This window comes from Acinonyx jubatus, chromosome D1 (assembly GCF_027475565.1).
Source record: "Acinonyx jubatus isolate Ajub_Pintada_27869175 chromosome D1, VMU_Ajub_asm_v1.0, whole genome shotgun sequence".
NCBI lineage: Eukaryota > Metazoa > Chordata > Mammalia > Carnivora > Felidae > Acinonyx > Acinonyx jubatus.
Window position 1 is genome coordinate 90,075,977 of NC_069390.1, and position 19,684 is coordinate 90,095,660.

Genomic DNA, 19,684 nt, shown 5'->3' on the forward strand with positions numbered 1-19,684 from the left:
GATTCAGGGATTGGTGTTGTCTACTGTGGTTGGGGTGCACTTCTGGCTTCCCCTTCGCATTACAATTAAAAGCTGATGAGTCCAAAGCAAAATGAAGACCCTGAAGGCTAGGGGTTGGTGCGAGGGAGTCGCTGTGGTTTGGGAGACATGGTGGCCCCGAGAACTCACATGCCTGATGGAGAAGACCGGTGGCTAGGGTCTGCTACCTGCTCCCGGCTGACCCCTTGGCCCACCGCCCCAACACTCCCCCTCTAGATCCGTTCCAGCCCGGACTGGGTGTGCCATCCCTGGAACACAACGCGCTCTTTCTGACCTCTGCATTTGCACGTGCTGTCTCCTCAGCCTGGAACCCTCTGCAGCCCCATCTTGATCAGCTGGCCTCCTATTTGTCCCTCGGGTTTCAGCTTAGATGGCGTGTCCTCCGTGAACTTTCCCTAAGAAGTGCCAAGTCTGGTTAGCGACTCTCCCTGCACGTCGTCTTCTGTCATTGGGGCATTCGTCACACTGTATTATAATTGTCTGCCCACCCATCTCTCCCACTAAACTACCCACTCCTTGAGGGCAGGGACTCTGTCTTGTTCATAGGTGTGTCCCTCCACCTAGCCATAGCAGGTGCTGAATAAATGGGCTTTTTAAAAAATGCTTATTTATTTATTTTTGAAAGAGAGAGAGAGAGAATGAACACAAGTGGGAGGGGGCAGAGAGAGAGGGGGAGATGGAATCTCAATCAGGCTCCATGCTGTCAGCGCAGAGCCCAACGTGGGGCTCAGCGTGGGGCTCGACCTCACAACCGAGAGATCACGATCTGGGCGGAAATTGAGAGTTGGATGCTTAGCCGACTGAGCCACCCGGGTGCCCCTAAATGTTGATTGGATGAATTGATAATCCCTAGCATTTACACACTTCCAGGGCCTTTGCCGTACAGCTGCTTCAAGACCACATCGTGAGCTCAGCCGGGTGTTCTCTTTGCCCAACCAAGTGACCTCACTGAGCCCCCAGCAGATCAGTGGCCAGGTGGTGTGAACCCAAGACCTAGGTGCTGGTCCAGTGGCTCTCCCCTGCACCACCTTGTAATAGCCACTTCGGTCTGGGCAAGTGGCAGTACTGAAGTCCTCAAGGCCCAGAAAAGGTGATGAGGCTTGATGTGCATCATAAAAACTGGATTTGAAGCCAAAAGACCCTCGTTCAGCCTCAAGTCCGCTGCATACAGTGTGTGTGACTCTGAACAGGGTGTCTGATTAATCTCTCTGAGACTGAATTTCAGGTTTATAAAATGAAGGCTACCGGTGTCAGAGTGTTGTTATAAAGACTGAATGACAAGCAAAGGATGAGGGGAGTTACACGCTTTAAGGTGGCCGTACCCCCCTGAGCAGAGAAGCCGTCAGACCCCCACCCAGCCACATGTTACAACGGGGGCGGGGACACTCAGCAAGACAACTTGGTACTTGGCCGTGAGCATCCAGCTCCAGTTGGATTACCTAGTTACCCAGTTACTCCATAATGATTTAGACCTGCAACATGGCGGCACTAAGCAATGTGATTCTTATTGATTTTGGCTCTGTGTCCCTCATGAACAAGGACACGTGAAGAGTGGCCTCTGTAATTCAAGATCCTCAGGTGCCTTTTCAGAGCCAAACATCTTGCTGTGTTTTCCCAAACATGCACTGTAATCTGAGCTCATCCTTCACATCCCGTCTTGGAAACGCGGCCACGTCAGGGGAGGGATCCTGCGGCTGAGTAATGCTCTCCAATAGAGAGTTTGTTTTTAAAGAGAGGAAGTAAAGAATAATGTTCCCGTTCCAAGCTGCTGAGGGAATTAGGAAGGCAGACGGCCATTACTCAGTTGGAATCCTGCCAGGGCTTATGATATCATATTTATTTGCCAAGAAAAACACCTCCTTCGTATCTCTCAGGCAGTGAAGGGAAGCCAAAGCCCAACCCCAAACACGTTTTGTGCGGAAGGTTTAAGGCACACAGACGGAGCTTAATGATAACGGTGGCCATTTACATTTATGTAGTACCTTTTAGCTAGATGGACCCCCAGAGTTTGACAAGCATCAAGGACAGATGAACAGACAGGCGTGAAGTGCTACACAGATCCCTTTGTACTCACATTTCTTAAAGGCAGCCTCCCTCGGGCCCTCTTTGCCATTTGGCATGAAGGTAGAAAATCAAGCGCTGTCCTATCCGGTCCTCTGCTTCCAAACACTGTTAAGAAAACAGGGGATAAAGGTACCTCCTGTTGGTAACGTTCCACAGACTGTCTTGATAAAGGTTAACTCCTTTACCGTGCATTCCATAGAGCTATGCAAATGAATCCCGAGACGTCTGATAGCTGATTTCGTTGAGTTAAATGGCTCTTGTTGGGGATCTGGCCTGTTGGCTGTGGCACATGTGTGGTGGTGGCATCTAACCTGCAACTTTGATGATGTCAAGGTGAGGAAGCTCTTCCCGAGTCTTAACGCACCCCTCTCCCCTCCTCCGCCCCGCTCCAGTGAGACAGAAAGAGAGGGGCTGGTAGGGCCAACAGCCATTCCTCTGAGCGTACTGGTGCGAGAGGACAATTAGGCCCACGTAGAAAACTTGGAAAAGCCACCTTTGCTCTGCTCAGCCTGCCTGGACAACAAGGCTGGGCCAAGCTCACGGGATTGGGGCCGAGCCAGAGAAACGTGCGCAAGATGTATTTCCACTGCATCCACTGAGGCCATCCCACTGTGGGCCAAGCGATGGGAAGGAAGGAGGGGATCATCTGAGAATCCAGCAGCATGAGGAGCAACTCTGACAAGTTCCAAGGACAGGCAGTGACGGAGAACATGGACAGGAGTTGGCCAGACCACGTAGGGTATTTTACAGAATCTACATCTGGATAGCAAAGAGATGGGAACCCCAACACCCCACTTCTGGGCCACCAGCCATGACCACCCTCTGTCCAGGAGCTGGACCGTGCTCCGAGGGTGCATGGATAGTGTTTATTCTCCTCCCTTGAGCACCCGGTCCACACCTGCAATCATGCACCGGGTGCCCTGATGGCCACTGACTTGTATTTCTCAGATTTCGCTCATGAGGACGGCTTTGTGGCGGATACAGCATCTCATTTTCCCGGAGGTCCTGAGGGGGCAGCCACCAGACTCTACATGCTGAATGTCAGCTACATTAAGCTAACACATCGCATCATTGAAAAACCCTATTTACACATGATAAACATGGGGATAGATGCCACGGAGGAAATAATACAGTATTGACTAAAACAATGGCCTGTAATGCCTTCTCAAAGGCTGCAGTCACCAGTAGGTTCCTCAGAGGTCCCCCACCACATACACAGGCAGCCCTAACCCCCCCGCCCCGCACCCTGCACCGGGCAGCCTCAGCCGTCATTCTCCAAACTGAGAAGACAGGCCTTTCCATGGGCCAAGGCTAGTAAGCAGGGACCACCTTTTATGGAGCCCCCGCTGTGTGCCAGGCACTGTGCTAAGTGCTTGATCTCGTTTTACCCCCATAGCAGCTCTTTGAGGTGGGTGGTACCATTATTCCCATTTTACAAAGAAGGAAGCGGACACAGAGAAGAGTTAAATGTCTTGCCTATGGTTGTACAACCGACAAGCAGGGGGAGCCAGGATGTGAAGCCAGGTCAGTCTAACTCCAGAGCACATGCTCTATTCATTATGCTAGGCTCCTTTGTGTATCCGTTCCGCGTCTATATATGTACATACGTAGATGGGGAGTGAGAGAGCCACTCCCAGTAGTAGGCTGGGCATTAGGGGCTGGGGCGCTGGACAAGACTGTTATTACCGATTGGGGTTGGTGCGGGGGGTCACCATTAAGAAGCTCAACAATAGCCATGATCCAGGCTGTCCTGTGCTGGGATGCACCTGCCATTCAGCAACTCTGGAGCTTTCAGAGGCTCAAAAATGGAAGACCTCAGTTTGGAAAGATAACTTATTGCCCTAGAGCTGCTGGCAAGCCTAGAGCAGGAGTTATTTTCCCTAGTAACCACGCCATCCCCTCCGTTCTGAAGGAGTCCATAACCAGCTGAGGGCAGCAGGAGGGTCTGTGACCATAGATTGGTGAGTCAGACAGAGGAGGCTTCGATTGCACACAGGAGGTGTAGGGCCAGGGGAGCAGGCTAGAGATGTGTCTGGCTAATTTTCCATGATGACGTGTGGCTGGTATCAGACTAGGGGAGACATGGAAGGGTCTGGCCCCCAAGAACAGATAGTGGTATCCCCAGCGCTTCCCTGCTCTGTCATTTACTGGTTGTGTGACTTTGGGCAAGCCACTTAAGCCGTCTGAGCCTCATACCAAAACTAAGGATAATCCCGCTTCTGGGTCAGTGCTGTGAGGACTTAACAGGAAAATGAGCGACTGCAGGGAGCAGTGTAGCCAGCGCTCAATAGAATCTGAGTGCAGACGGGGAGTACTTGGTGACCTGCCCTTTCCGTCCTCATGGACTGTAGGCCTGCGGAGATCCAGAGACCTCTGCGTTCGGCTCTCACTTCCTCCCTTGGGGAGACCAGGAGCTGAGGGGGCCAGCCCGCGTCTCAGCCTTCCCTGCTGAGCCGCCTAGAATTGGAAGGTAAATGGGCAGATTTTGCATCGAGCCGAAATCCTTGCTTTGCCGGGTTCGCTTTCTTCCGCTGTAGCAGAGGATTTCTACTAAACCCTCCAACCGTGTCTGGATTATTGCTTCCGGCAGCATCAGGGGAGTGCGTTCTGATACCAACTCTCACAAAACATTGAGAGCAGAAACACACACCAGGGCTTAGCAAGGCTGGGAAAGGCAGTCACGGGCACTGCTGGAGAAGTACAAGCCACCTAGCAAACAGCCCATCCTGGAGGCGGCCCCTGGTCTCTAATCGGAGCAGGCGGCCAGTGGAGAGTTCACCCTCTCGTTGGAGAGATGAGAAACTTGAAGCCCAGAGAGGGTCATTGATTTGCTCAAGATCACCCAGTAAGGCCAGAGAAACCACACAGGCAGACCAGGGCCAAGAAAAGGGAAGGACCCTGGCTCTGGAATCGGCAGCCACTTAGATGTGTGACCTTGGGTAGGGTGCTTAACTCCCAAGAGTCTCTGTTTCCCCTCTGTGCAGGGAGACTGACTCCGTACCTCACATAACCAGGGAGCCATGAGGCCAGGCCTGGTCTGTTACAGGTGCTCAGTTAAGAGTCGGCTTGCTAGCACCTTCCCTCTTCTCTCCCCGGGTGAGTCTTTCCCTTCCTTATCGGAACACACCAGAGGCCGCCCCTGTGCAAGAACCAGTGTCTTACTCTCGTTCTGAGACTTAATCTTGGCTTAAGAGGAGACTCATGGATCAGGCCATGGTCAGGGCGGACAGAGGGTCCCTCAAACCAGAAAAGTCCAGGGCTGGTTCTTGCTTGCTGGGCTCGGAGAGGAAGACAGCAGAGCAGTCTCAGGCTACATGTGGCCCTGCTTGTCCAGGATGCACAGACACCATGCCAACCGCCTGGCCCGACTCACCAGGAAGGCAGTGCGTAAATTCCTGGGACCACAGGCGGGTTGGTCTGGGCAAGCTAAAGACTCTCTGTCGCAGGAGGAGAGGAACTTCTGGGCTCCTTCCCCATTCACAGCCCTCCACAGTTTGTCTCAACCTCCCTTTCTTGATTTCCCTATACGGATCCTTGCCCTGCTGCCACACTCAGTGCTCCCCCTTGTCCGTTCCCAGCCTGAACCTTCGCCCAAGCCATTCCTCCTCCTTCGAATGCTCTCGCCCCCATCTCCCGGCCCGTCCTTGGCATCCTGTGCGGCCCAGCTCTAGTCCCACCTCCTCCATGAAACGCTCCGTGGCCAGACGAGCACAGCGGTTATTGGTTGCCCTTTGTGTGTGCATCCCATGTCCCCAGCTGTGGGGGGCCCTGGAGGGCTGAAATGTGCCCAGTGCATCCGTATGCTTTCATACAATGTCTGGCTCGGTCAGCATATAAATTCCTATGGACAGTCACAGTGACATGTACCAGTATTAAAAAAAATGATGTGATCTGTTTTTAAAGACTTTGTCATCCAAGGAGACAGACAGACAGATGAGGCAGACAAATAACCTTAACAACAGAGGTAGAAAGCATGGGGCGCCTGGGTGGCGCAGTCGGTTAAGCGTCCGACTTCAGCCAGGTCACGATCTCGCGGTCCGGGAGTTCGAGCCCCGCGTCAGGCTCTGGGCTGATGGCTCGGAGCCTGGAGCCTGTTTCCGATTCTGTGTCTCCCTCTCTCTCTGCCCCTTCCCCGTTCATGCTCTGTCTCTCTCTGTCCCAAAAATAAATAAACGTTGAAAAAAAATTAAAAAAAAAAAAAAAGAAAGCAGTGGGGGACATGGGAGCAGAGAGGGTGTTTGGGCACCCAGGTTACCAGCGACAGAAACTTGCAAGCATCATCCAGATCCAGGTGCAAGTCCAGATGTTGAGAAGGACGCAAATGCCATCCCGCTCATCCCCGTGGGGCCAACGTCGCATGGGTTCCTATGCGCATCCCCCTGTTTTCTGCCCCTGCCCCTCGTGTCCCTCTCTCCAGCTCTCCCCGCCGACCCTTGCCAGCTTCCGGCTTCATCCTGTGCCCTGTCTGGTTCATGAGAGAAGTTACTGGTTAAGCGAGAGAGTGGGTCCTGGGGACCCTGAGTGTTCTGCTGAGCAAAGGCCCAGTAGAAATCTAATAAGCAGATCAGAGGGATAAAAGCTCAGGCAACAAGCAGGAGGATTTAAGGAAATGAGGATATTCAGTCCTGAGTACCTGAGGACGTCGTAATTGACAGAGCAGAGACTGAGCTCCCCAGGCCCCACGTGGAATTTAAGAAATTGGATTTTACACTCACCTGTGTTTGGGAACTAACTACCCTCCCAAGTGATAAATTCCAAGGGTTCTGGGGGGAAATCACCAGAAGCCACACCACCATCATTTGTTTAGTCTCTACCTGTTCGTCTTCCAGGACCATGGACGGCCGGTGGGGAGGGAGCCCTTCAGAGGCATTGGTGAGCTCTGGCATAGACCTTCCCCGGCTCCTGCTTCATAAAAGTGACATGTGTTGGGGGACAGAGTGCCGGCTTCGGGTTAGATCCTGATCTGGTTCTACTGCTCCCTAGCTGTGTAGCCTCAGACTGTCATGCCACTTTGCTGATCCCCGGCGTCTTCACAAGTCAAGTGGTGATTCCTGTCTCTAGGTATGGGGAAGATAAAATGAGAGAATGTATGGAAAGCCGTCTCACGGGGTCGAAACTTGCTCGTGGACTCCTGGGGATTGGTAAGCCCAGACCTGCCGTGACAGGGGAGGCTGGAACGTTTACATTTCCAAGGGTTATGGATAGGTCTTCGAGACAGAAGACACAGTACTTGTGCTGAGTCAGAGGGGCAGAAGCCTACTGACTGGCCAGGAGAAGTTTGCTAGCACATTCAGAGAGTTCTCCATGGGGAGAGGCAGATTCCAAGCCACAGGAGCATCGTTACAGCCCCTCCCCAGGGCCCACACAAGCAGTGTGTGTGCACACAAGCTCACCCACGCACCCCATACACTCTCACACAGGTGAGACACTCCCTGCTCACCACACATCCACCCACAGCGACACACGCACCCACCTGTTCCGATGTGCGCATACACACCCCGACTTGTATTAGACACGTCGGAGTCATACCCATGTGGAATTCCATATCCAAGATTCAGATCTCTATCTTCCCTTTCCTGGGACATGTGAGGCCAGGATTCCTCCGGGGGATTCCCATTTTGCCCTCCTCCTTCTTTGAGAGATGCTAAAGAGTGAATGAAGACGGGGGTGCCTGGGTGGTTCAGGCAGTTTAGTGGCCGACTTTGGTTCAGGTCATGATCTCGTGGTTTTGGGGTTCGAGCCCCATGTTGGGCTCTGCTGACAGCTCAGAGCTTGGAGCCTGCTTCAGATTCTATGTCTCCCTCTCTCTCTCTGCCCTTCCCCTGCTCGAGCTCTGTCTCTCTCCCCTGCCCCCCCTCAAAAATAAATAAACATAAAATTTTTTTTTTTAAAAACAGTGAATGAAGACAAGTCCTTAAATGTACAGAGAAGCAGGAGTGCAGGGGGTGTTTTCCTGCTGCAAGCATCCCAGGTCCCAAAACTCCCAAGGGTTGTTTTTCTTGAAGAAGAAAGTACTGTTTAACTATGGGGTAGTTGGGTAGCAGAGGGATTGGTCTGGTTCAGTGCAGCCCCGTGGGGCAGGTCAGGACAAATGAGTCAAAGTTGCAGGGCAGGAGGGGATATTTAAGCTCAATATAAAAGAACTTTTAAATTATCATAGCTCTCCAAAAATGAAAAGCCCAGCCTTGTAAAGTAATGGGCTCCCGTCTCTAGAAGGATCCAGGGGGAAACCATGGGACTACTTCTCCGAGATGCCGTAAAGGGGGATCCTGCACCAGACTTGAGGGTGAGTCTGAATGACCTCAAAGGCCCTTTCTGTGTGAAGAATCCAGAACTGGGGTGTCGCCACTCAGCTTCTCCCTCAGCTACTTTTGCTGAAGGCAAGGATGGAATCTACAACGGAGGAGGGATGACCCGTCTCCAGGATGCTGGTCCCCACGTCGGACTCCCCCTCCAGGTTATTGGACTCATGCTGTGCAACAGATGCTCAGAACTTCTCCTTCCAGAGACCCGTGTTGCCTGCATTCTGCCTCTGCCCTCCGCCATCGACCCGACTGAGTGCAGAAGTCCAGAGACTGAATTTCTCTCGGGTGACATTTTGATGAATTTAGACCCAAAGTCACTTGGCTTATTGATCCCAGAGAAAATGTTCATCCTTTAAAGACCACCCAACTGCATACTTAATCCATGTGCCACACACCGGGTCGATATGAAACACCGCCAAGACAAACATGTTGCTGAGGCCTTTGTTGAAAGAGGACTTTGTGACTTTCTAGTTCTCTCTTCCTTCCACTCCAGCAGAGCTGTCTCGCCATGTGGGGAAATGCCCACTGGGAGATTGAGTGGGATCGGCAGGAAAGCCGTGGGTTTGGGTTCTCAGCCTGTGCCACGGCCAACGATGTGCTCAGGGACTGTGAGCCAGCCCCTTAGCCGCCCTGTGCCTTAGTTTTCCCGTCTGAGAAATAGGAGCCTGACCGCCCCCTCTCCAGTCACACGGTGAATGGCATCGCCGTGTGTAACAGCGGCCTAGCACAGGGTAGCTCCGAAGTGTCCTGCTCCTGAGCTGATTAGAAAGGGCCCTCTCGATGTGCCTCCAGAAACAAAGCACGAGGGAAGAGAGGAAGCACATCAGCTGGCTCCCAGGAGCCCGTGCAGCCACAGTCAGAACAGCCAGGAGCACCAGCCCCAGCCACGTGCGGGCCGAGCTGTGGCGCCTGACGCCCGCTGCCGGCTCACGTTGGGCTCCAGTGACAGCAGGTTGTAGATGGAGATGCTGAGGCCCGGTGACTTGTCCAAGTGATGTGACACTTCCTAGCACTAAGTGATGTGCAAGGGAAAGGGACTAAATAGATGCTGTCTAAAACAGAAGGTCGGGGAAGCAAAAATTGTCTTCTCGGTCGCACGGTATCCATAGCGACCAGAACCGATGCCTAGTGAGCTCTCAACAAATACGGAACGAGTGACTCAGTCAGTGAATGATGAACAGGGGAAAAAAAAAAAAAAAAAAACCATCAACGATATGAACCTGAATGACTAACCACATGAGGCTGACTTACAGCACATTTCTGCAAAAGTGAAAAAGGCTGGCGAAAAGCAGAAGACGTACCGAGTCCGGTTCTCAAACCACCAGAAAAACTCTCAGGTCTGTGCCCTCACCTTGGCCCCCAAGGTTTGGAAGGGAACTCGGGTGCCAAATCAGTTGGTGATCTGTCAGGACGTAGGGGCAGATTTTCCTGTCTGTTAAATCACTCACCCCATGTGAGCGTTTATTGAGTGCCTGCTGTGCGCCAGGCTCTGTGCGAGGTGACAGAGATGCAAGGATCCGTCGAGTTCGTCCCCACCTCATAGCCACAAGGCTGGAGCCATTGTCTCCTCCATAGGAAGTGCCATAGCAAAGGGATGTGCGAAGCGTGCGGTGTCCAGGGGAGGGTGCCCACCTGCAGGGCTGAGTGGGAGAGGGCCACGTGGAGAGGGTGTTTCCCTACGGGGGGTCTTGAGCTAGGAGTGGGATGAGGTGTTTGAGTCTCTGGCGGAAGAATAGCCAGGTCCCAGGCCCAGAACTGGAATCAGCAGGGCACATTCTCAGGCCTGCGCACCATGACCGGCCCTGCGGTCAGGCAGAGGGCCGGTCAGGCCACAAGACTGGGGAAGGTGCTGGGCAGTCATCCCTGCCGGTCAGGGCGCCCCCAGGATGGGAAAGGGGAAGGACGCGGCTCTGCCACTGGTGGCTCTGGGAGATGACCTCACTCCTCTGACGGTTAGTTTCTTCCTCTGTCCCTGGTTGAATGGGGTGATTTCTAAGTTCCCTTCCAGTTCTAACATTCTATGACATTTCTGACTAATGCACCAGATCAGATATGTACACAAGACCAGAGGCGTAAGAAAATACACAAAGAAACGTGGGTTAATCTAGTGCAAACAGTGTAAGAACTGAATAGGCTGGCTACACGGGCAGTGCTTGAAATACCTATGGACTCACCCTTCCGGGCCTCAGATCCTGGCTTGCAGAACCGTGGTTCCTCCCCAGCCCTCAGGGAAGGGGAACATTCCCAGCTGAGCCCCAGGGAAGTCTGGGCCTGCGTGAACTAAGTGTCCCCAGGTGACAGCAGCCTTTGTGTGGTGCCAGGGACTGAAACAGAAGTTACACCTCGTCCCACAGAGTTCCCGACACAGAGGGAAAAAATGCTTTGGTAAAAAGTAGTAGGAGTCCTCCCGTGGCCCTCAGTCCCCTACAGGCAGCATTATTTCTAAGCTGCAGTCATCAAGGAAGGGGGCCTCTCAGACCCAACAAATCCAAAAGCTAGGGGGACCTTAGCGATCTTTTTGGTGAGAGGCTATTAGTTCTTTGGTGGGAGAGCATCATCCCCTCTGAGAATACACAAAAGTCATGGTTCTCTCCTAGAAAAATGTATACACACTCAGTTTTGTATGCAAATTCAGGAGGGTATGAGATGCCCTGATTGAGGTCCCTAGAGGTCCCCAGACACCAGGTTAAGTCTCCTGCCCTAGTTCAGACTCTCTGTTTCGTAAGTGAGGAAATTGAGTCCCAGAAAGTGCAGGTGACTCACCCAAGTTCACCCAGTTAATTAGAGCAGAGGCGAGTTCCCAGGAAAACCAGGCCAGCATCTGCCCCAAGCAGGGACGCTCCCAGCAGGGCACAGGATCGCTGATGTCTGACGTGGAGCTCGGTCCCTGCAGATGCCATGGCTCAACTCTGGCAGGGAGCGCAGAGAAGAGGGGCAACCAGGCCCCGGTGGCCGGCCCCCAAAGCTTCCAGCTTCTGCTGCCTCTCTGTCCATAGCAGAGAGGGACTTGGGTGATAGCACGCTGACTCAGCGCCCTCTGACACGTCATTCCACTCACCACACAGAAGGTTCCTCGGGGAACACTGGACAGGCACTCAGAGCTGCCCGCATCCTCACCCCCACGGTGTAGACAGGAGATTTGGATTTGTGAGTGGTGAAGTCCTATACCTGGGGGGAGGGGGCGGGGCACCAGGATCTGATAGGACTCAGACCAGATTCAGGTCTCGGCTCTGCTGCTCTATAGCTGAGCTGCCATTGGTGAGGTATTTAACCTTCCCGAGCCCCAGTGTCCTCAACTGCACAACCAAGACCATCATGGTGCCTCTTCCCAGGACTGGTGTAAGAATTAACTGAGATAATTTATATGAAGTGCTTTACCACCGTGCCTGGCAATACATGATAGCTGTTTTGTCACACTGCCCGGGGCAGGGGACCTTACGGTGGTAAGTCCTTCCCTTCAGGATCTCACACCCAGCTTCTTACCGGTACCTTCCCTGGTAGCGATGGATGTAGGAAGAAATCCCTCTTCCCACTGTTCCAAGCATTTGCTGAAGAGTGCAGCAGGGGGCCTCTGCAGAAGCATCTGGAAGAACTTGCTGCCACCAGCAGATGCTGCCCATGCAGAGGTTGTGAGTTTGCCCCCTCTGAAGATCCTAAAGGCACGTCAGTCGTGACCTTTCCAGAATGGTGGAGTGGCAGTCCTGCCAGGAGGTGAGGGAGGGGACCACATGAGCCATCGTGGCCATCCAGGCAGCAGCTTCAGCTCAGCAAGTCATCAGCAAAAACAGGATGAGACATGGAGGGATGGTGACTCACAGGACAGGAAGCAGAAATCACAGGCGGAGGCCCTCAGTCACGTCTGAAAGACCTGGAAGCCGGAACCAGGGTAAACAGACCCCTCTTCAGATGTTAAAGCTCAGCCAGGGGTGTGCTGGTAACCCAGCCCTCGGGAAGGAGAGCGTGCGGGGGAAAAGCCTTCACAGCAGCCTTGTCCCACTCCTTGGTGGAAATACTCACCATGGCCAGTTTGAGGCTGCCAATGTGACCTCACCGAATGCAGATGGGAACCAGATTCCAGCTGGCACGAGATCACTACTCCACTGGCTGCAGCCGACACCCCAGGATGGGACAATGGTATACATTCCCTGGGCTCCAGTCTGACCTTAGTCCTTGCGAAGAGATCCTAGCACCTTGCACTGAAGATAACTTCTTTTTTTCTACTGAAATGAAACCTGCCTCCTTATAGTCCCCACCGCCTGGTCCAAACTCATTGCCCTAAAGCCCCACAGTCAGTCTTTTCTCTTTCCTACTTGCACACCCCAACTCTTCACCTGTGCCTCTTGTGGCAAGACTTACAGACACTTGCTGGCCTGGCACCAGCCTCTGGGTGCTGCTGGGTCTGCCCTGCGCCCCTTGAAGAATAGCTTACAGAGCTGGGCGCCACCTTCCATGTGGGTCTGAGCTGTGCCAGGTTAGAACCTTCCATCACCTGCTTGAACTGAACCGGTCACGAGAGGACCTTTATCTGGGTCTTCCTCCAGGTTTGTTCTAATTCCTTGGCTGGTTTATAAGACCCCAAGGGTGGACCTTAACCTTCTTTCTACCCCAGTGCCCAGCCCGTGCCCTGTGCTCACTCTGCAGTTACTCAATAGCTGCTGGCAAGGTTGACGATGACCATTTTCAGGCCCCTTGGCTTCTCTGATCCTACAAAGCACCAGCTGTAGCCCTACATTACCATGCAAGCCATGGGTGATAGGGCCCTGGAGGATCATCATGAGCCAGCCCCTTTCCAGAGAGCTGAGCGTAGCTGTCCCCCAAGCGGCTGTGGACATCGTCTTTACAACGGTATAAGAGCCTCTATTCAGAACCAGAGCCCTCAGGCTAAACTGCAGGCTTATTTTATTCTTGTTCTGACTTTCAGCACACCCATGCTTTTTATAATAATATATTACGTTGTTATTTTTCTAACGCCTCTTTGTGGAGTTGTTTACAATATGTCCAGCCTTTGCTCCATATGTTTGAACAGGTCATAGGAACACACCTGTCCTCACCTTTACCTTCCAGCTTTTTGCATAAATTATCCCCCGGTCCTCACCACAGCCCAAGAGATCTCCACTTCACAGACTGAGGAAATGAAGTGGATATCTCCGATCAAAAGGCTACACTACTGTGTGAGAAGTCCCAAGGGGGATGGACCCAGTGGTCCAAGCTTCCTTGACTGGCTTCTCTTAGCCTCAGGAGCCAGGGGAGGACCTGGCTGTCCCATCCAAGATCTATAAGTCAGAACAGCTGTGGACAATCTGCTCCCCAAATCCCTCGGTTTAAAGGCTCTCCTTGTCTTAGACCAGGTTACCTCACTGTGTCTTCCAACCAGAGAACCTTCTCCAAACTAACAAGAGGTACACATCCTTCCATAGTTCTGGCCTGGGCCACCAACTTCCTTCATGTGGCTGTGCCATCCTCTGTGGTCAGGACAGAGCCTGAGTCAAGGTCCCTCATGGTTTCTTATGGACAGACTGGTCACAGACACACATGGGCTGCCACTGGCCACATGCACTAAAACCTTGTGAGTTCCCTTGCTCCAGAACAGACCAGGAGTGGTCGGTGTGGATGCAGGTCTTCGGTGGTACCGCCCATCCCTGCTCTGAGAAGTATTTAATGGCCCACAAGTGATCCAACCAGCAGGTTGGCGGGTACAGGTAGGCAAGGGAGAAGATGGTGAATGGTGGTGAATACGTACCATTTTCTCTGCAGGGGAGATTTGTCTAAGGTGTGAGCTGGAGTCTGGAATTCCTTCCCATTCTCTCACCATAATATAGGAGCAGATGCATTCTCTCTTTTTCATACTATCCCAGTCAACCTCGTCCTCTCCTCAAATGGGCTCCCATCTCTGGGACTCAGCTATCAATGTGCAAGGCCTGTGCAGTCCCCTGCATGCCTGATGGCAATCAGCCTCTCACTGGGATAGCCTTGTGGGGAGTAAACTCTCATGTTCTTATTAAGTGATGGCTGGTGTTTCAGAATCACTCCCGTGGATCTGTTTGGGGTTGGTTCCTAATCAAAGCTCTCAGGCTCTCCTTTGCCCCCCCTCACTGCCGAAAGGTTAGCATTAAAGAGAAGAAAGGTGCTCTGGTTTCTGTTGCTGGGCTGCCAGCTTGGATCTGGGGTTCTAGGGAAGATGAGAGGGCTTGATTTTGTCCCAATTCTTGTGTTCAGATCCCAACTCTGCCATTACCAGCTGGGTGACTTCTGGCAACTCTCAGAACCTCTCTGGTCCTTGTGCCCGCCTCCAAGAATATCTCGGGTGTCGTGAGGGTTCAAGGAGAGCTTGTATCCAGCAGGTGCACAGAAGACAACAAACTTGTGTTAACTGCTGATACCCAGTCACAACCACATTCTCCGACCCATGTTCTACCCCTCGGGAGTAAGGCGCTTCCATGGAGCTTTCTGGAATTAGTGGACCTTCCATAGGCATGTTGGGCAAGAACAAGGGGGTGGAACCAGCCTGTGGTGGTCACCCTGGCCCTCTCCCAGAGGGACCCTCCAGCAACAGCTCACCCTGCAGGTCCTACAGCTCCTGCCCACATACACCAGTGGGGAGAGACTGCATTTGCACACCCTCATTTTCTCGAAGGCACAAGAAACCCTGCACTAAGGCCTCCATGTAGCTACATGGGTAGCTAGATAAATAATCACTAAATAAATAAATAAATAAATAAAAATAAACAAAGAAAGCCTCCAATGAGCTTGAATTGCTGCCGTGCTGAGAGGTAACTGGCAGATTCAATTTAATTATAAGATACAGAGTTGTAATGGGGTGTATGAGGCTCAAGGAGGATTTCAGTAATGGGAGGACAGCGGGGGTTCTCTGCCTTCTCTGCTGGCTCTTCTCCTAACCCCACGGCCTCCTTTCCTCTCTCGCCGTGTGAGCTGGGGCAGTGGCGGGGAGCTCGACACTGCTCTGGAGGACAATGTCTGGCCCACCCTCAGGGCCTCTGCTCCTCTCTAGCCTCAGCTCTTGGGACCACCCAAGTTACCAGGCCTGGGCTGGTCCTCGCTCAGGAAGATGGTGAGGTGGGGGCAGCAAGGGGCTTCATGCTCACAGCCCCTGCCTTCTTCTTCTGCTCCAGGGAAGGTGCCCAGCGAGGTACCGGCCCCTGCTGCAAGGCCAGGTGAACAGGCAGCTCTGATCTGTTTGCCTGAGGACAAAAGCAAACTGTTGCCTAGCCTGCCTCTTGTACAGCTTTCTACCCAGAAAGTGGAGGGGGCATCCTCCAGCCTACTGAGGCTTAGCCAATGCCCTTCCATCCTAGGACCCTGTAATAGGTGACCATGTGTCTCCTCTCCTCTCTGTCTCTCTGTCTCTGTCTCTCTCTCTCTCTCATACCATCCCAGCTGCCCTCATTGTCTCCTCGGGTGGGACTGCCAGATTGGATGGCCCTACGCTCCGTACACCGCCCCCCCCAACTCCCAGAACACTGTTTCCTTCTGCCTCCCTTTTCCTTGTACCAGGTGAGAGCAACCGTCTCTGTCTACCCCCACCCTATTCAGCAGAGGGCTTGCGGGCAGAGGCTGGCCATATCTGACTCCGCTGATAAATTCCTTAAGGCCAGCTCCTGGCCCTTATGGGACTCTCTTGGTTAATCCTCAGCTTTTATGATTTTATTGGGGCCATAAATGGGTGACACAGAGGTTTGCAAGCACATAACTAAACAGCAGCCGTTCTCCATGCTTCCATGTCCTGCCTCCACCTCCCTGTCTCCCAGGGAGGCGATCCATCCTTCTCCACGCATGGACTTTCCAGGGCCTGACTCCCGCAAGGATTTCTCAGTGCCCCCTAGCCCCCTGGCAGCAATGCCCATGACTCCACTGGCCCGCACCCTCTGAGCACATATGGTCCCCTTCTTCCCACTGGGGTCTCTGCTGGTTACCTGGGCTCAGCATCCAGACCGTATCCCAGCAGAATGGCACAGCCCGGGCTCTGGGATCAAATGCGCCTAGATTTTGGTCCTGGCTCCTCCACTTCCCAGCTGTGTGACTTCAGGTAAATCACTCAACTTCCCTGAACCCCACCTATACAATGGGGCTGATAATCCATATCTCCAGGAATCTGTGTGAAGATTAAATCCATGCATCAAGTTTATATTCATAGCCTTTTGTTGGGCCTCTGCCTTCCCAAAGATCTGGACCTCAAGTCCATGGAATGGGGTGTGAGTATGGGGAGGTAGGGGGGACTTTGGAGGCTTCCTCGTGGCGCTCGGTCTTAGTCCTTTGGGGACACTTTTGGTCCTAAAAGAAAAAGGAGAAAAGAGATGCCCTCTTTCTGCCTGGCCTCCTAGCTGTGATTGACTGGCTATACCAGGCTGAGCCTCCCCAGGGACAGGGCACACAGCTGTCAAGCATCTGGTTCCATTCAGACATTACTCACCAACTTCCAACTTTCTCTCAGGAAAAGTCTAAAAGCCTTGCAGGCATATGGCCTTCAGCAGTCCCTGTCCCTCACAGGATAAGCAGAATGATGACAGGCCAGGGGGGAGGGATGGCCTTCATGATCCTGTTTCTCTGTCATATTCCCTCACAGAGCAATTAACCCCATGGGATCAGACATCTTAAACCAGAGATGGCTGAGGTAATCTTGTACATGTGATAAAACTGTTTCCATAAAATTCTTCAACCAATATTACTAAACTCTCCCCCTATTCCCTGCAACTCTTACAAAGATATTATACCAGTTATCCAAAAAACCTCACTCATTATCAGGTTTACTGGCTTCCACACTTACTAGCTGTATGACCCTGAGTGAGTTATTGAATCTTTTAGATTATCAGTTTCCCATTCTAGCAGATAGGAATAATAATAGTACTTACAGAATTTTTATGATTGAAGAAGATAATGCATACAAAGTATCTAACACAGAGACTAATAAATCATAAGCAATCAGCAAATTGCAACTGTTTTTTTTTTAATGTTTCTTGATTTTTGAGGAAAAGAAAGAGAGTGAGTAGGGGAGAGGCAGAGAGAGGGGAACAGAGGACCTGAAGCGGGCTCCTCACTGACAGCAGCAAAGCAAGCCTGATGTGGGGCTTGAACTCATGAACCATGAGATCATGACCTGAGCCAAAGTCAGATGCTCAACCAACCGAGTCACCCAGGTGCCCCTATAAATGGCAACTTTGATTGTGATGATGAATGAAGTGAGCTTGGCCCCAGATGGGGGAGCCCTTGGTGATACCAACCAGTGGAGAGGGGCAAGGCTGGGCTGCATCCAGCCCCCAGGAGGTAGGGTAACCTGTGTCCCAGTTCCAGGGTGTAGAGGAGTGTGGGAGGAGTGCAACCCCTGGGGTCTGCCTTGATGCCCAAGTGGCCCAGAGGAAGGCCACATTCTCAGTCAGTTGGTGGCCATGTTGGAATTCCAAGCAATTAATTAGTTGGGAGAAAGACCCCAGGCAGTATCTGAGGGTAGAAGATGAGCCCAACCTTCTGTGAAAAGAAAGATGGCAGGAGCCAGGCAAGGTCTCCAAGAGCCAGCCCGGTGGGCAGAGACTCAGTTCTCATGGAGGACTGAGACAGAGCATGGCAAGGTGCACCAGGCATGAAGTCAGGCAGACAGGTGGACTCAAGCTTTGCCACTCAATAGCTGAGGGACCCTAGGTGACTCCTTACCCATCTAAAATGTCCATTTCTTTATAAATAAAGATAAGAATAGTAACACCTGTCTTTACAAGGTCGGTGTGAAGGGGAAACAGGATGAGAAAAGTCAAACGCCCATTGCCACCCGGTAAATGTCCGATTTGTCTTGAGCACAACGTAGAGTCGGGCCAGTGGACCAGGAGTTTGGGGAAGCCAGAGGAGTAGTGACCACATGGGCACCAGACTTCCTGTAGGCACGTGGGGTCTGGGGCCAGCGGCAACATGGGCAGTCATGGACCCCACAGCTGGTGGTAAGGAATCACTGAAAGACTGCCTGCCTTAGCCGTCCTGTGGATAGGGCCGTGCCAGCCAGTAAGGGCAGGCTGAGGCAGCTGAGGAGGCCAGGGGCTGGTAAAGGGCTTCCCCAGTGTTACTTCTTGCCATTGCTGCTCATGAAGCTGAAGCTTCTTACCATCAGCTATCGGAGGGAGGTCTGCCCCTGCAGGAACTAGCAGGGATGAGCTGGTGGGTCACAAAGACCTTTGGGAATTATCACAATGATTGCTGACCCTTCCTGAAAGAAGATAACGCCACTTGAGCTTTGCCATCTAATTTATTATCTTAAAAACTTAAGGCTATAGCTGGTTCAGGTTTCTCCTACAAGAATTTAATTGGTATGTAATAGCACAGGCAATTAAATAGAAATCAATAGTTTAAAACAACTAATTGATACTTAATATGAATGGGGAAAAACTTAGTTCTAATATAATTAACTCATATTAAATAGGTAATGAAATAGCAATTATGTCTTTACAACAATGTAAAGTTTATAGTTCTTTAATAAACTTAGAGTTAGCAAGCAATGAGAGTCAAAAATTATGAAACAGGTATTATTGGGCTATTAAACATTTATTACTTGTCCTGGAGGGCCATAGGCAGACACTAGTCAGGATTAATAAGCCTTTGCTATTCCCCTCTTCAGGCCTCTTTACTATAGAGGTTGATCAGAAAACTGTGATCTCTGCGCGATTTATGGGCACCATTATTGCCCGGGATGTGAGTAATAATGCTGAAACCAGGGTGAGGCAGAACTGAAGCAGAAAGCAGGAGCTTAGCAGAATCAAGGTGAGGACTTCTCAAACACGAGGCTCTGGCATCCTGTGATCACCCAGGCATCCTGGCAAGACTGGCTTTTGATGAGTCAGGCCATCGGTATGGACGCCCACCGAGGGCAACCCCCCAGACAAATCTCCAGCCTTCGGGGCCCTTGGCGAGAGCCACCCCATGACCTGTAGCAATTATTGCCATTAGTGTGGAAATAATTCACATGCTAATGACACTTTGTTTTACTGAACTACAGTGTTTGATTTTCGTTCACCTTTTCACAAGTATATGCCTTACATAGTCAACTGGATTATCATCTCATTGTGGGAGGAAGCTTGCCTTACATGTTTTTGTCTTGCACATGGTGCACTTAGGAGCCTCTCCATGAGCGTCTGTGGACCAGATACCATACCTGTCACAGTTTATAAATACGTGCTGGTTGTGCAGGGCTGGTACTAACACTTGTGGCAGAGTCTACCCATATATTATTCCATTGCTTTCTATGTTATTCATTACATAATGACTTGATCTACAGAAGACAT

General features: G+C 51.9%; 1 protein-coding gene across 6 annotated transcripts in view; it reads left to right on the forward strand.

Moving 5' to 3' along the window:
* Positions 1 to 19,684, forward strand: part of KIRREL3 (kirre like nephrin family adhesion molecule 3) — a 550,840-nt gene that overhangs the window by 399,254 nt on the left and 131,902 nt on the right. The window lies entirely within an intron of this gene.